This window comes from Octopus bimaculoides, chromosome 13 (assembly GCF_046866305.1).
Source record: "Octopus bimaculoides isolate indiv1 chromosome 13, ASM4686630v1, whole genome shotgun sequence".
NCBI lineage: Eukaryota > Metazoa > Mollusca > Cephalopoda > Octopoda > Octopodidae > Octopus > Octopus bimaculoides.
Window position 1 is genome coordinate 10,017,879 of NC_142940.1, and position 17,026 is coordinate 10,034,904.

A 17,026-nucleotide genomic window follows, 5' to 3' on the forward strand; every position below is an offset into this window, starting at 1 on the left:
GTATTAACCCTCAGCATTAAATTACTCAGTCAAATGCATTGCTTATTTATTCACATTGTTTTGAATTAACCCTGCATTATCTTGTAGCTTCGAGATTTCGATGGTGTGATTGTAGATTTTAAGAATGAAATTGTAGAGTAAGTATGAGAGGCTGGATCTAGCCAGCCTGAACACAAAGCAAGTAGTGTCACTCTCTCTCTCTCTCTCTCTCTCTCTCTCTCTCTCTCTCTCCTCGTGTCTCTCTCTCTCTCTCCTCGTGTCTCTCTCTCTCTCTCCTCGTGTCTCTCTCTCTCTCCACCTCGTCTCTCTCTTTCTCTCTCCACCTCGTCTCTCTCTTTCTCTCTCCACCTCGTCTCTCTCTTTCTCTCTCCTCCTCGTCTCTCTTTCTTTCTCCCTCCTCCTCGTCTCTCTCTTTCTCTCTCCTCCTCGTCTCTCTTTCTTTCTCCCTCCTCCTCGTCTCTCTCTCTCTACCTCCCCTATACATTTTCCTTATCTCTTGTCTTCCTATCACTCTTTTGCCTTCCCCCATCTCTTTCATTATCCTTCACTCTCTCTCTCTTTCTCTCTCTCTCTCTCTCTCTCTCTCTCTCTCTCTCTCTCTCACACACCATATTTCTTTCTCTTTCACCTCACACCCTCTCTCTTGCCCACCTCTCAGAGGGTTGGGCTGTGTCGGAGTGTTGATATACAAGAAATCTGCATTTGATTATGACAATGGCACAGTGATCTAATTACAAACCTCACTGTGTGCTAATTACTAATAAATTCTAATCCCATTCGTTTATATCTCTTAGCAGCTAATTAATATTTCTCCTTCTTTCGTTACTAACATAATCCGCAGAGATCCATTATTTTCCACCACATCGTGCCCTCCCAACCCACCCCTTCCACCAATTTCATTTAGGAAGCATCGTTAACGACCAGAAAGTTTATCTTTTTTTTGTTATCCAACAAAGCAACTGCTTTGGTGTTTCCATGCCACATCCGATTCCATCCCACCTCGTTACTTTACTTTGGCTATTAGCACATTATTAATTCCTCTGTACGCTAATTCCTTTTCATACATACATACATATAATTATGTCTCAAATCAAAAGCCTGAAGATTAAATTCTTTCTCTTTGTTTTTTGTTTCTACTTTTTTGGTTTTTCTGTTTTTGTCGTGTTTGAAGGTTGACCAAAAAGTTTTTGGGAACTTATGGAAGAGGAATTTCATTACAGTTATAAAGCATGCATTTTATCTTTTACTTGTTTCAGTCATTTGACTGTGGCCAAGCTGGGGCACCTCCTTGAACAAATTTACTCCAATATTTATTTTTTCCCTAAATTTGGTACTTATCCTATCATTCTCTTTTTGCCAAACTGTTAAGTTACAAACAGACCAACACTGGTTGTCAAACAGTGATTGGGGTACAGACACACCGCGTGCACACACACACACACACACATAGGTGTGTGTGTGTGTGTATACATGACAACTTTCTTTCAGTTCTATATTTAAGAGATGAGGAATTATGTACATTATTTACATTTGATGGATATTTGTCCTCATCTTCTTTGTTGTTAACACAATGTTTCAGCTGATATACCCTCCAGCCTTCATCAGGTGTCTTGGAGAAATTTCGAACCTGGGTTCTCATTCCTAAGGTATTTTTCGATGTTGTTATTATTATTCTTCAGGTCACTGCTTGGAATCAAACTCGGAATCTTGGGGTTAGTAGCCTATGCGCATAATCATTATGCCATTATTGGGTTGTGTCTGATCTGATAAGCAGAGCCGGCAGCTCACGTCTTGAAAAATTAACCTTACTCCTTAGCAAGTTGTTTAGAATAACTGTTGCCATGCTGGAGTACCTCCTTGAAGTGTTCAGTTGAACAAGGCAACACCATGGTACTTATTAAGTATGGCACTTATTCTGCAGGCCTCTTTTGCTGAATTGTTAAGATTTAAGGATGTAAACGAACCGACACCAGTTGTCTAGTGAAGGTGAGGGACAAACAAGGCAATTCCATGGAACATATTTTAAAGTCTGGTACTTATTCTATTGATCTCTTTTGCTGAACTGCTAAGTTATGTGTATGTGTATACACACACACACTCACACACATACACACGCATGCACATTCAAATCCTGTGGAAGTCAACTGAGTTTTTTAGTTCCTTGAAATAAATAAAATTAGTATCAATAATTATATCTAACCCCTGAACATTTGAACTGGCCATATCTGGCCCAAATATTCTACATGTTTTGTGTTCGAACACGCCATATCTGACCTCTCACACCTACCCTACAATACCAATGTCATTCTAAAAATAACCACATCATCAAAATCTCAAAGCTACAAGATAATACACAATTAATTCAATACAATGTGAATAAGCAAGCATTACATGTGGCAATAACTGGAATGTTAAAGCATTAGATTTTAACAATTGACTGTGACCCCCCCCCCACTGCCCTCTAGAAAGCAGTCTTTTTTTTTTATTAATCAAAATCTTTAATTATTTGTAAACTTTCATTTTTCTGTTCTTTCAGATGGAACATAAATAAATTTGGATATTTACATTTTTACAGATGAAGAGATTTCATGAAGTCTGTTACAATTCATTGGTAAGCATAACAGTTGATCTTTTATTATTGAGCTTGTCTATATTATTGCAGGTCAACTCTTTTATAGTGAGTCCAGAGAGGCCTAAATTACACCTAGATTATAAACTTGCAAAGGTGGAGAATCTCTTGTTTGCATTAAAACTGAAACTAACTGCAGATGAGGTCTGAAGATAAAGAGGTATATCAAAATCATGGCTGATGCCCGTGCCATCTGACTGGCATCCATGCCGGTGGTATGTAAAAAGCACTGTTTGAGTGTTGAGTCTCATGGAATCAGTAACAGGTGACCAAGACCTTTGGCGATATTCTGTGCTTGTGTAGATCTGTCTAGCCAAGTGAGACTGAAGTCGTGGCTGATGCTGGTGTCAGGTCAGTGGCACTCATACCAGTGGAATGTAAAAAACTCCCACTATACTTTTCGAGTGGTTGGCATTAAGAAGGGCATCCAGCTGTAGAAACTTTATCAAATCAGATTGGAACCTGGTGCAGCCCCGCTTCCTCCAGCTTAGGAGTTTTCGGTCAAACCATTCAACTCTTACCAGCATGGAAAACAGATGTTAAATGATGTCTGTCTGTCTGTCTGTGTGTTTGTCTGTGTCTGTCTGTCTGTATCTCTGCCTGTCTGTCTCTGTCTCTTTCTGTCTGTGTCTCTGTCTATATATATATATATATATATATATATATATATATACATATATATATATCGTATATCGTCATCATCATGTGTATGTGTCTTTGTATCTGTGTTTGTCTCCCTATCACTGCTTGACAACTGGTGTTGGTTTGTTTACATCCCCATAAATTAGCAGTTTGGCAAAAGAGACCAACAGAATAAAGCATACAAGGCTTAAACAATGAGTCCTGGGGATCGATTTCTTCAACAGAAAAAAACCCTTGAGGAGCTGTGCGCAGTCAAATGACTGAAACATGTAAAAGAATAAAAGAACAACAAGAAGAACACATGCATGAATGAAGCCGAGACTCAACACCTGTTTCTGTCTTGAATAGATTTTGGTTCTTGCCTAGAAAGAACCATATTTCTAAATCTTAGGTTGTTGACATACTCTTTGCCTGTATGATACCAAATCTCTCACAGACAGGTGTTCTACAGAACAAATTTTCAAATAATCCTACTTAAATTAAAACATTCCATCATATTTTTAAGAATCTTTTATGATATTATATTGCAGAAACGTAGAACAAGTATTTTGCTAAATTTCTCAAAGTTCTTGATTATCTTGAAATTAATTAACCCTTTTGTTACTATTAATTTTGCTAAATCTCTCTAAAGTGTTGATTATTTTGTCATTATGCTGCTTTTGTTTCAATTAATTTTGAAAATAATGAAGAATTTGGTAAAACAAATTTGTCCTTATTAATCTTTTTTTTTTTTTTTTTGGAACATAAATTAACATGAAATTTTGTATAGATTTTAATTTAGATCAATTTAAAACAGAAAGATTGTATCATGGATCGAGGAGCAGTGCTAGGTGGGTTGTTATGACAAGGGTTAAAACAGTATAGTTTCATTAGAAATCGAAATTCCCTTTTTTATTTCTATTCTATTCATTTTTTTCCATACTGGTAGGAGTTGGGATCCCTGTCACTTCCCCATCTCCTGCTTACAATACTGTTGGTAAAATGAACAACATTAGATCAGTCAGTCTATATATATTCCTTTCCCCTCATACGACCATCCAGATCTTTCTACTGTTTGCTTCATCATTTGTTTCATGTTAACATGGCTTAAATCAGTAGTTCTCAAATGCAGTCCTCAAGGCCCTTGAGGGTCCTCATAAAATTTTGTTGTTTAAATTTGTTCAATAAAATTGCTTCTATTTCTACAGTACACTATTGTGTTTTACTTTTTTAATACAATTCCTGATAATATTTAATCATAGAAATACACAGAGATTTAAGAGATGAGGAATTAAGTACATTATTTACATTATTTGCATTTGACGGATGAGGACAAACATCCGTCAAATGTCAATAATGTATAGAAATACAGTAGGATTTTTTTATACACATCAAATGACTATGGAGGGCCAGTAGAATAAAATAGGAACCAAAAGGGTCCATAGGAAAAAAGATGGTTGGGAAACACTGGGTTAGATGAATATATTGAGGCGAGTTTTTTAATTTTTTTAAACAGGTGCAGGAGTGGTACGTAGCTTGTTTACCAACCACATGGTTCAGGGTTCAGTCCCACTGCATGGTACCTTGGGCAAGTGTCTTCTACTATAGCCTCGGGCTGACCAAAGCCTTATGAGTAGATTTGGTAGATGGAAACTGAAAGAAGCCCATCGTATATATGTGTGTGTGTGTGTGTGTTTGTGTTTGTCCCTCCACCATTGCTTGACAACTGATGTTGGTGCATTTACATCCCTGTAACTTAGCTGTTTGGCAAAAGAGACTGATAGGATAAGTACTTGGCTTACAAAGAATAAGTCCTGGGGTCAATTTGTCTGACTAAAGGTGGTGCTCCAGCATGGCTGCAGTCAAGTGACTGAAACAAGTAAAAGAGTAAAAAGAGTTAGATACCGTGTCAGTCACTGCCCTTAACTGTTTCCCAAGTAAGGGATCTTTTTATATCACATGCCTCCAAAGGTACCAACCAAGTGGATGATTTACTGATAGAAATGGCAACAGCAGCACCACATATAGCTAGCAACTTTTGTAGAGTGTAAATGTAAGTGAATACATACACACATACACATACACACATGCACATACGCACATATGTATTGCCATTATTTTAATGTCCACTTTTCAATGCCTTGGTTTGTGTGGACAGAATTTAATGAGGTGGATTTTCTATGACCAGGTGTAGGCATGGCCTTGTGGTAAGCGCCCTGCTTCCCAACCACATGGTTCCAGCTTCAGTCCTCTGCTTCCCCCTTGGCACCTGGGTCACATTCCTGCTCATCCCTTCCACTCCACTCACCGTTACCACAAACACAGACCACTTTCTGCTCCAAATTCAAAATGGTTGTATTTCACAAATAAAACTTAACCTAATCGATCCACTACTTTGGTGTTTTTACATCCATCTCCCCCTTTCATCCACCCCATTATCACCCCACTTCAACACCCCTACCCATTTCTCCACCACCTCTCCTCCGTAGGTGGGGGACAGTACTACCCACTTTGGATTTTGTTGTTGTTGTTGGCACTCCGTCGCTTACGATGTTGAGGGTTCCAGTTGATCCGATCAACGGAACAGCCTGCTTGTGAAATTAACGTGCAAGTGGCTGAGCACTCCACAGACACGTGTATCCTTAACGTAGTTCTCAGAGATATTCAGCGTGACACAGTGTGACAAGGCTGGCCCCTTTGAATTACAGGCATAACAGAAACAGGAAGTAAGAGTGAGAGAAAGTTGTGGTGAAAGAGTACAGCAGAGTTCGCCACCATCCCCTGCCGGAGCCTCGTGGAGCTTTAGGTGTTTTCGCTCAATGAACACTCACAATGCCTGGATTGGGAATCGAAACCGCGATCCTATGACCGCAAGTCCGCTGCCCTAACCACTGGGCCATTCCTCCTCCACATCCACTTTGGATACCACTGGGATAAACAAATGCTTCAGTTTACCCAGACATTTACTCAATGCTGCTCAGCAGGATGGATCCTACAGAGAACCACATGGGCATGCTTGACTGAAGAATACTGCCAAACCAACTGGAAAATGGTGTGGTTCAGAGGAGGGTTGCATTGTCGAGTATGACTCTTCCAAATCATCTTCTTACATGAAAATAGAATAACCACGCAATAATTTTCATAGACAAAAATAAAAGTCTAATTTAATTCCGTTGTATACTCGTGCATAACAATGGTTCTTTATTTTGTTTTTTTTAATATTTTGTGAACAACAGATGGTTTACAGATCAATAAAACTTTTGCTGTAAAGATTAATCATATTCATCATATTGATTATTATTTTTTTAGCAATAAGATGGTTCGATAGAAATATATTTATTTTCCATGTATTTATTTGTAGTGGATGGCTCCTTTCTCTTTCTCTCTCTCTCTCACTTGTAAGTAATATATAGTTTATTGCCTGCTCCCCGCTCTCCTGTTCACCAAATGTGACAACTTGGTAGATAAACATCAGGCTTCCCTCTCTGTAGTTCCCATGGAGACAGCCACATACATCTGTTCGGCAGAGGTGGGGGTAGCATAACTCTATAACCCCCCTCACACATCCTAGAACAAAGAACAAAAACCAGAGCCAGAGAGAAATGGATTTATCGGTGGAATATGATTTAATAGATAGATCCATAAAAGCCAAGAGATAGGATGTGTGTGGATGGGGTGGAAGGGGTCTCGAAGACAACAAGTGAGTGGTGAGGGATTAGTGGTTAAGATAACTGGGAGTGGATTAGTGATTTATTTGTTGAAACCATGCATAGTAGTGTGGTCAGCAAGGTGAGAGTTAGTAACAAGTTCAGTAGTGATTTTAGTACATGCAATAGGTGTACATCAATGAATTCCTTTCTGCCCCCTCTTGTTTATTATAGTTCATCAGGCCATAACAAGGGAGTCCAGGACTGACTGTTCATGGGGATTCCTTTATGTCTGCCACTGAGTTCTTGTAGCTGGTCATGTTAGAAAGGATTGTTCTGAGTTCAAATTCTGCTGAGGTCGACTTTTTTGTCTTTCATCCTTTCAGGGTTGAAGTACCAGTTGAGTACTTGGGTCAATGTAATCGACTATCTCCCCACCCCCCTTTTCACCATCAGACACCTCTTACTCAGTCCATCCAGCCAGGGTTGATCAAGTCCTTGCTTGCATTCAAATAGCAGAAAACTACTGGTCTTTCATGGAAGCTACCCTGTGACCTTCGCTGCAGCTACAGTGATGGAATTTATAACCCTTCTTCGTTGGTGCCCCAGTTATTCCAAGCCCATTCAGAGCTTTCTGAATTAAAACATTCCATGGAAATTCCATACCAATTTGTTTCAAACGCATAGGTGTAGACATAGGTGTCTTTGTAAGAAGCTTGCTTCCCACATGGTTCCAGGTTCAGTCCCACTGCATGGCTACTTGGGCAAGTGTCTTTTACTATAGCCTCGGGCTGATCAACGCCTTGTGAATGGATTTGTTAGACAGAAACTAAGAGAAGCCCTTTATATAAGTATTAGGCTTACAAAGAATAAGTTATGGGGTTAAAATCCCTTAAGGTGGTGCTCCAGCATGGCCATGGTCAAATGACTGGAACAAATAAAATAATAATAATAATGACAAAGTTAATTCTTTTATTCTTTTACTTGTTTCAGTCAAACAAATCAACCCCAGGACTTATTTTTTAAGCCTAGTACTTATTCTATTGGTCTCCTTCTGTTGAACTACTAAGTTATAGGAATGCAAACACACCAACATTGGTTCTCAAGCAGTGATGAGGGGACAAACACCGACTCGCACACACGTACAACAGGCTTCTTTCAGTTTCCTTATTTCTTTATTGCCCACAAGGGGCTAAACATAGAGGGGACAAACAAGGACAGACAGAGGGGTTAAGTCGATTGCGTCAACCCCAGTGCGTAACTGGTACTTAATTATCGACTCTGAAAGGATGAAAGGCAAAGTTGACCTCGGTGGAATTTGAACTCGGAACGTAACGGAAGACGAAATACCGCTAAGCATTTTGCCTGGTGTGCTAACGTTTCTGCCAGCTCGCCCCCTTCTTTCAGTTTCTGTCTACCAAACCCACTCACAAGGCTTTGGTCAGTCTGAAGCTATAGTAGAAGACACTTGTCCAAGGTGCTGCACAGTGGGACTGAACCCAGAACTATGTGGTGGGGAAGCAAGCTTCTTACCACACAGCCATGCTATACATTATTAACAAAAAAATTAATTGAAACCTAAGCAAAGTATTTTAATGGAGTCAAGTGGTAACCCCCCCCCCCCCCATGACTACTTCAGGGTTGTGGGGAGATTGACTATGTCATGCTGGATACTTTATCTCATAATAGAGTTTACCTTTACCTAGAAAAGGAGCAATGAAAATGTTCTGGGAGATTCTAGACTGCAGCCCTCCTCCACTTTCCAGAACAAAGCAAAGGGGGGGGGGGGGAAACCCCAACAAAAACCACCCAGAATTGACAGTTGTATATTCCCTCATTAGCATATGCTACAATGACTTAACTGCTGTCAAGCCAGAGACAAAGGGGAGGTGGTGGGTGTATTCCCATATATGTACATTCGTCACCAAGAGACAAGGAGATGTAAGCAAAGAGAAATAATTCATTCTAGAATTGCTAAAATGGATATGGCAGTAGTGCCAAAGCCATAAATTTCTATTACACATGCTAGTTAAAATTCTTTTTTTGTTTCTTTTTTTTAACAACTTTTTTTTGTTTTCTAGAATGAGCTAACAGCATTATTTCACTTTATAAGTGATTATTTCACTTTATAAGCAAGGGCTCCTTTTAGTTTTCTTTCTTGCTCTCTCTCTCTATGTATGTATGTATGTATGTGTATATATGTGTGTACCTGCTCAGGAGACTACACAAAGTTGCTGAAAATGTATGGAGAGGAGTTGAGTGGTTCGGACGTTTCCAAGATGGCCAAAAAAAGGTGGCTATTGACAAAATGTTCTGGGAGACCCGCAACCAGCAGAACTGAGAAAAACAGCAGATGTACATGCAACTGTGAGGGGAAATTGTTGAATCACCATCCATGAGTTGTCAGAGGATGTGCAGATTAGTTACAGCTTTGTCCATTATCACTAAAGATTTGAGTATGAGGTGTGTGTCTGCCAAGTTTGTCCCAAAACTGCTTCCAGCTGACCAAAAAGACACTCTGGTTTCAGTTGCTCAAGATCTCCTTGATTGTGTCAAGAAGGATGAAAACTTTTTGAAAACTTTGCATAGGCCTCTGAGCAGGAATCGCCAAGCTTTTGGCAAAATTTGATGCAACTTCTCTGCTCAACTTTCTCTGTCATGATCAATGTGATGATCACACATTACACACCTTTCCTCCCAAGCACTGCTGTAAACAGCAAAAGTGAGCTAGGACGTTAAAACTTAGTGCACAGCAGTTTAACCTCAATCTGTGCCAAGCAGTTTCACTCTGTGCTTTCTCTTCTTTACTATGGAAACAGTCTGGATACTTTTGATCAGACCATGTATTAAAGTTAGATAAGGCTGGCTTATGGGATTACCTTAGGTTTCATGTCCATAAAAGTCTTAGCTTTATGGCATATCATCAGCTCCCAAAGCCTGTAGGCTTAGGGCCTGTCTAGTGTGTGGCCTCTCTGCATGCCTACAATTATGTGTGATATTTTTTCTAGCAGCCTATCGTAATTAAAGGTGTCTATCCTATACATGTTTTTAGTCTTACCTGAGAAGATTAAGGACCTATTTGAGTTCTTTAGCAATCAAATGTTGGCATAGAGAAGCCTTTAGCCTCACTAGACAGGCCTTAAGCCAACAGGTTTTGAGACCTGATGATGCACCATAAAGCTAAGCCCTTTATGGACGTGAAACCTAAGGCAATCCCATAAACTGGCCTTCAATTTACTCTGAATGTTTTTGACAAAATTTTGTACTTTAGAAGTTATTTCATGTTATAGTTATTGTATTTGGGTAATTTCAGCCAATCGACGACGTGTATTTGGTTGAAGAAACTACTGCTGTTTGCGATAGTAACCGAAGAGGAACAACTTCCGGGTCATCTCTACTAAATGTCACCACTCTGTACATACATATATATATATATAATCAAAATAAGCAACAAGGATATCCAGAGGTAATGCAGTACAATCGTTTCATGCAACTACATTACATCAATTTAAAATGCAGAGCAATCCTCTGCATTTTAAATTGATGTAATGATTACATTGTTCAATTAAATGGAGTTGCATGAAAAAATCATACTTGCATTACCTCTGGATATCCTTGTTGCTTATTTTGATTTTAATCACCTCACTTTGAAACTGTATGGATAATACGGTACTAAATTCTGGTGCCTAAACTTAAGTACCATATTCACTTGAATCTAAATTTTTGCTTATATATATATATATATATATGTACATATATATATATATATATATATATATATATATATATATAATACAAATAATATATGAGTATATGCATATATACGCACATGTATGTACATACCTACATCTACATGTATATATAGATGCATGCCTGGGTACAGGACGTTGCAAAAAAACGTGGACCAAATGATAAACAGAGTACAGAAAACACACCGGTCACATAGAGAACATTTCCTTCATCAGCTGCCACCATTCTAAAACTAAGCACATATATATATGTGTGTGTGTGTTTGTGCATCTGTTTGCTCCCCATCGCCCCCCCCCCCCCCCGCAGCATGGCTTGAAACCGATAGAATAAGTACTAGGCTTACAGAGAATGTCCAGGGGTCGATTTGCTGGACTAAAGTCGGTGCTCCAGCATGGCTGCAGTCAAATGACTGAAACAAGTAAAAGAATAAAAGACTATATGTCTATTTCAATCTGTCAGTCACTCTCAGACACTTAATCATTCACTTTCCTTTTTTTTTGTGTGTGTTTGGTGCCTGTGTCCCCCTTCCTCCCCTCGCCCTTCACAGTATTCCTAGTCTCTTAATCTACTTGATAATAGGTTTAAAGGGCCGGGGGGGGGGAGACAGAAAAAGAGGAAGGAATGAAGCTGTAGCTGAGGGAGGAGGCATGTCTTCAGTCATTGGGGCATGTCAATAATAAGGTGTTGTTTTGTGTATGTGGTGGTAATGGTGGGGATGAAAGAGAGAGAGAGAGAGAGAGAGAAACATCTGGTATGAATGACTATGTTAGGGGAAAGAAAGAAAGAGATCCGCAGCCAACCAAGTTTTGGCATATCTAGGCCAGTTCATGTTTTTTTTTGTTTGTTTGTTTTTTTGAGACGGTCTCCTTTTTTTTTGTAGGGGCTGGGCAGATAGCTAGATGAAGAATGTAAATGGTTTTTTTTTTTTTAAATAACCCCTTTAAATATCTTCTTTCCCTCCTTTAAAAAATTTTTTTCTTTTGGGGGTTTACTACTATTTCCTGTCAATTCAACCTTTTACAAACTGATTCTATCCTTGCAACTCTCTCTCTCTCTCTCTCTCTCTCTTTCTCCTCCCCCCTCCTGCCTTCACCTTCCCCCTCCTCACCTATGTTACTATTTCTTTTGATACCTGATTTACAAATTATGGTGGGGTGGGAGGGAGAAAGCAAAGCAATATATAAAGTACCCCCCACCCCCAAAAAAGAGCAGAGAGAATGTTTTGAAGGGAGGGGTGATAGTAGAGTGTTGATAGTTGACGACGATGATGATGATGATGGTGATGAGGATGACATTACTAGTTGGGTGGAAGGGGTAGGTGGCTCTTGGTCCCCTCAGTTGGTGATGATTAAACATACAAATGTTGCAGTCCTGACAACCCTGTGGCATTTTTTACTTTTAGGCTTGTCTTGGACTGATTATCAAGCAATGTGCCACACCTTGTTAATGACAGAAAATGGGGATGGGGTATTATCTGAGGAATTTGGGTCACCATTTCTTGCAGATCAGGGCTAATTGACCATTCAAATTGCATGAGGAGTTGTACTTTAATTCCAGTCATGCTGAAGTTCCACCTCAAAGAATTTTAGTCCAACAAATCAAACACCATAATTATATTTTGTAAAACCTGGTACTTATTTTATTTACTTTTGCTAAGCGCTAAGTTATAGGGCACCAGTTTACACTAGTTGCCAAGCAGTGGAGGGGTGCGGATGAGGATGAACAGACACAGACGCACACACACATACATGACTGGCTTCTTTTAGTTTGTCTACCAAATCTACTAACAAGACTTTGGTCAGCCCAATGCTATGGTAGAAGACATTTGCCCAAGGTGCCACACAGTGGTACAGAACCTAGAACCATGTGGCTGGGAAGCAAACTTCTTACCACAGCCATGCCTGCTTCTTGACAATGGATTATTTTCACATTCTTGAAAGGGGTATCCATTGCAGAACACCCCATCCTTTTTTATTTACTGTTTATTTTATATATTTCTTTAGTGTAAAATTCACCCTTTTGAAATACTAGAGTACTTGGTTGGTTGGAAATAGGAACTGAGACTGCTGCATCCTGTTAGTCTCATATTGGTAATTTAATAGGTATCTTTGAAGTGAAATAATAGATCTGAAAGCATTAAACAAGAAAAAAAAAATCAAGCTAAAGCATCATTTTATGGTAAGAAGCTTGCTTCCCACCCACAGGGTTCCAGGTTCAACCCTACTGCACGGCACCTTGGGCAGGTGCCTTCTACTATTGTCTTGTGACCAAAATCTTGTGAGTTGATTTGATAGATAGAGAATGAAAGAAGCCTGTTGTATACATATGAAATAATATTTGTCTCTTAATATAGGGAGATTTAACTATTATGGCTTGATCTCCAGTTGAAACCTTGATTAAGCACAACTGTAATTAGCTGTATTTAGATGTGACCATTCTGCTTTTTTATCTGCCACTTCTTTCTGGGATTACATAATTCAGTGCTTCTCAAACTATCTGATGTGGTGTACCTGCAGCTTTTTTTTTCCAATGTGCCAGGGGTCAGTAATATTTCTTTGTAATATCAATTTATTCCGGAAACAATATATATATATTGTGAATATAATAGTTGACAATTTTTTATCTTATATTCTTTTACTCTTTTACTTGTTTCAGTCATTTGACTGCAGCCATGCTGGAGCACCGCCTTTAGTCGAGCAAATCGATCTCAGGGCTTATTTTTTGTAAGCCTAGTACTTATTCTATCGGTCTTTTTTGCTGAACCGCTAAGTTACGGGGGATGTAAACATACCAGCATTACACATTACACATACACACACAGTACACATACACATGCAGTACACACACACACACACACACACACGACATACGTACACATACACATGCAGTACATGTACACACTCATGTGCAGTACACATGCACATGCACACACGCAGTACATGTACACTCATGCAGTTGACATACACACATGTAGTACACATACACATGCAGTACATGTATAAGCATATATGCAGTAAACATATACACATACATGCAATACATGTACACACGCATGCACAGTTCATTTACATACATGCGCAGTACATGTACACATACATGCATAGTACATACACATATAGTACACGTACACATGCGCATTACATATACGCACGTGCGCAGTACACATACACACATTCAGTATCTGTACACACACACACACACACACATATATGGCAGGCGACGAGCTGGCAGAAACGTTAGCACGCCGGGCGAAATGCTTAGCGGTATTTCGTCTGCCACTACGTTCTGAGTTCAAATTCCGCCGAGGTCGACTTTGCCTTTCATCCTTTCGGGGCCGATTAAATAAGTACCAGTTACGTACTGGGGTCGGTATAATCGATTTAATCTGTTTGTCTGTCCTTGTTTGTCCCCTCTGTGTGTAGCCCCTTGTGGGTAGTAAAGAAATGACACATATATGGCAGGCTTCTTTCAGTTTCCACCTACCAAATCCACTCACAAGGCTTTAGTCAGTTCATGGCTATAGTAGAAGACATTTGCCCAAGGTGCTGTGCAGTGGAACTGAAACCTGGAACTGTGTGGTTGGAAAGCAAACTTCTTAACCACACAGCCATATGTATTCCTTTCTTCTCCCCCCCCCCCCCACCCGCCACCATTAAGACTGTAGGGTATGATTTGAGAAAGACTGGTCAAACTTTCTATCTGGCAATCAACTGACTACATAGAAGCTCCTCTCATTAACTTAAGCTCCTCTAATTGGCTCAGGCAATTAATTATGTAGTCATTCCCTCATTGGCTCAAATCGAAACAGTAATAAAATTAAAAATTCTTTTGATATGAAAATTTATTACTGTCATGCCTTACTTTTTTTTTTTCCTTTTTTTTTTTTTTATTGTGGTGTCAGTGGTATTAGCAATGCTCTTGGAATAGTTTGGTTGTGGGAGAGAATGAACTAGATTTCTCTGCTGTGCATTCTGAAAATGGCTGTGTGGTTAAGAAACTTGCTTTGCAACCGCATGGTTTCGGGTTCAGTCTCATTGTGCAGTACCATAGGCAAGTGTTTTCTAGCAACCAATGCTATGTGAGTGAATTTAGTAGATACTCTGCAGAAATCCCGTTTTATATAGATGTGTGTATAATATTAATATATATGTATATATATATATATATATATATATATATATAATGTTAATTCTCTAAATGAAGTATTAACAGTAACTGCACGATAAAGTGTAGTATATTGCCACTTAAGTGTGGCTGACCCCTAGGGGTGGATGTTACTGTTGCTTTTAGCCCCAGGAGGACATCTCCTCCAGCTGGCTTATCGACACATGACTGTGTCCTGTTTGCCAAGGGAAGTTATCCCTCTCACCTCGATCTGCTGCACGAACGTATCCGGATTTCAGGGTTATTTCCCTTCGTCGGTGGCAATATACTACACTTTATCGTGCAGTTACTGTTAATACTTCATTTAGAGAATTAACATTGCTTGTTTTCACCTTTTCAATATCAGTGAAGAATTTCACTGGAAAAGAAGATATAAGTTTGCCAGGTTTTTGTCTCTCTCACCAAGGTCATCAGCTGTCGGACGCCGACGAAGGGAAATAACCCTGAAATCCGGATACGTTCGTGCTGCAGATCGAGGTGAGAGGGATAACTTCCCTTGGCAAACAGGACACAGTCGTGTGTCGATAAGCCAGCTGGAGGAGATGTCCTCCTGGGGCTAAAAGCAACAGTAACATCCACCCCTAGGGGTCAGCCACACTTAAGTGGCAATATACTACACTTTATCGTGCAGTTACTGTTAATACTTCATTTAGAGAATTAACATTGCTTGTTTTCACCTTTTCAATATCAGTGAAGAATTTCACTGGAAAAGAAGATATAAGTTTGCCAGGTTTTTGTCTCTCTCACCAAGGTCATCAGCTGTCGGACGCCGACGAAGGGAAATAACCCTGAAATCCGGATACGTTCGTGCTGCAGATCGAGGTGAGAGGGATAACTTCCCTTGGCAAACAGGACACAGGCGTGTGTCGATAAGCCAGCTGGAGGAGATGTTCTCCTGGGGCTAAAAGCAACAGTAACATCCACCCCTAGGGGTCAGCCACACTTAAGTGGCAATATACTACACTTTATCGTGCAGTTACTGTTAATACTTCATTTAGAGAATTAACATTGCTTGTTTTCACCTTTTCAATATCAGTGAAGAATTTCACTGGAAAAGAAGATATAAGTTTGCCAGGTTTTTGTCTCTCTCACCAAGGTCATCAGCTGTAGGACGCCGACGAATGGAAATAACCCTGAAATCCGGATACGTTCGTGCTGCAGATCGAGGTGAGAGGGATAACTTCCCTTGGCAAACAGGACACAGTCGTGTGTCGATAAGCCAGCTGGAGGAGATGTCCTCCTGGGGCTAAAAGCAACAGTAACATCCACCCCTAGGGGTCAGCCACACTTAAGTGGCAATATACTACACTATATATATATATATATATATATATAGGCGCGGGAGTGGCTGTGTGGTAAGTAGCTTGCTTACCAACCACATGGTTCTGGGTTCAGTCCCACTGCGTGGCACCTTGGGCAAGTGTCTTCTACTATAGCCTCGGGCTGACCAAAGCCTTGTGAGTGGATTTGGTAGACGGAAACTGAAAGAAGCCCGTCGTATATATGTATATATATATATATATATATGTATGTGTGTGTATGTTTGTGTGTCTGTGTTTGTCCCCGTAGCATTGCTTGACAATCGATGCTGATGCGTTTACGTCCCCGTAACTTAGCAGTTCGGCAAAAGAGGACCGATAGAATAAGTACTAGTCTTCCAAAGAATAAGTCCTGGGGTCGATTTACTCGACTAAAGGCGGTGCTCCAGCATGGCCGCAGTCAAATGACTGAAACAAGTAAAAGAGTAAAGAGAATATATATATATATATATATATATATATATATATATATATATATATATATATATGTATATATATATATATATGTATATATATATATATGTATATATATATATATGTATATATATATATATATATATATATATATGTATATATATATATATATATATATATATATGTATATATATATATATGTATATATATATATATATATATATATGTATATATATATATATATATATATATGTATGTATATATATATATATGTATATATATATATATATATATATATGTATGTATATATATATATATATATATATATATATGTATATATATATATATATATATATATATATATGTATATATATATATATATATATATATATATATATGTATATATATATATATATATATATATATATATATGTATATATATATATATAGTATATATATATATATATATATATATATATATA

General features: G+C 38.8%; 1 protein-coding gene across 10 annotated transcripts in view; it reads left to right on the forward strand.

The window, feature by feature from the left end:
• Window positions 1-17,026, forward strand: part of LOC106876425 (glycolipid beta-1,4-mannosyltransferase egh) — a 106,144-nt gene that overhangs the window by 52,747 nt on the left and 36,371 nt on the right. For all 10 annotated transcript variants that reach the window (XM_014925078.3, XM_052972330.2, XM_089361471.1 and 7 more), the window contains one exon: window positions 2,537-2,611. The gene's annotated coding sequence lies outside the window, so the exon portion shown is untranslated. The remainder of the gene's footprint in view (window positions 1-2,536; window positions 2,612-17,026) is intronic.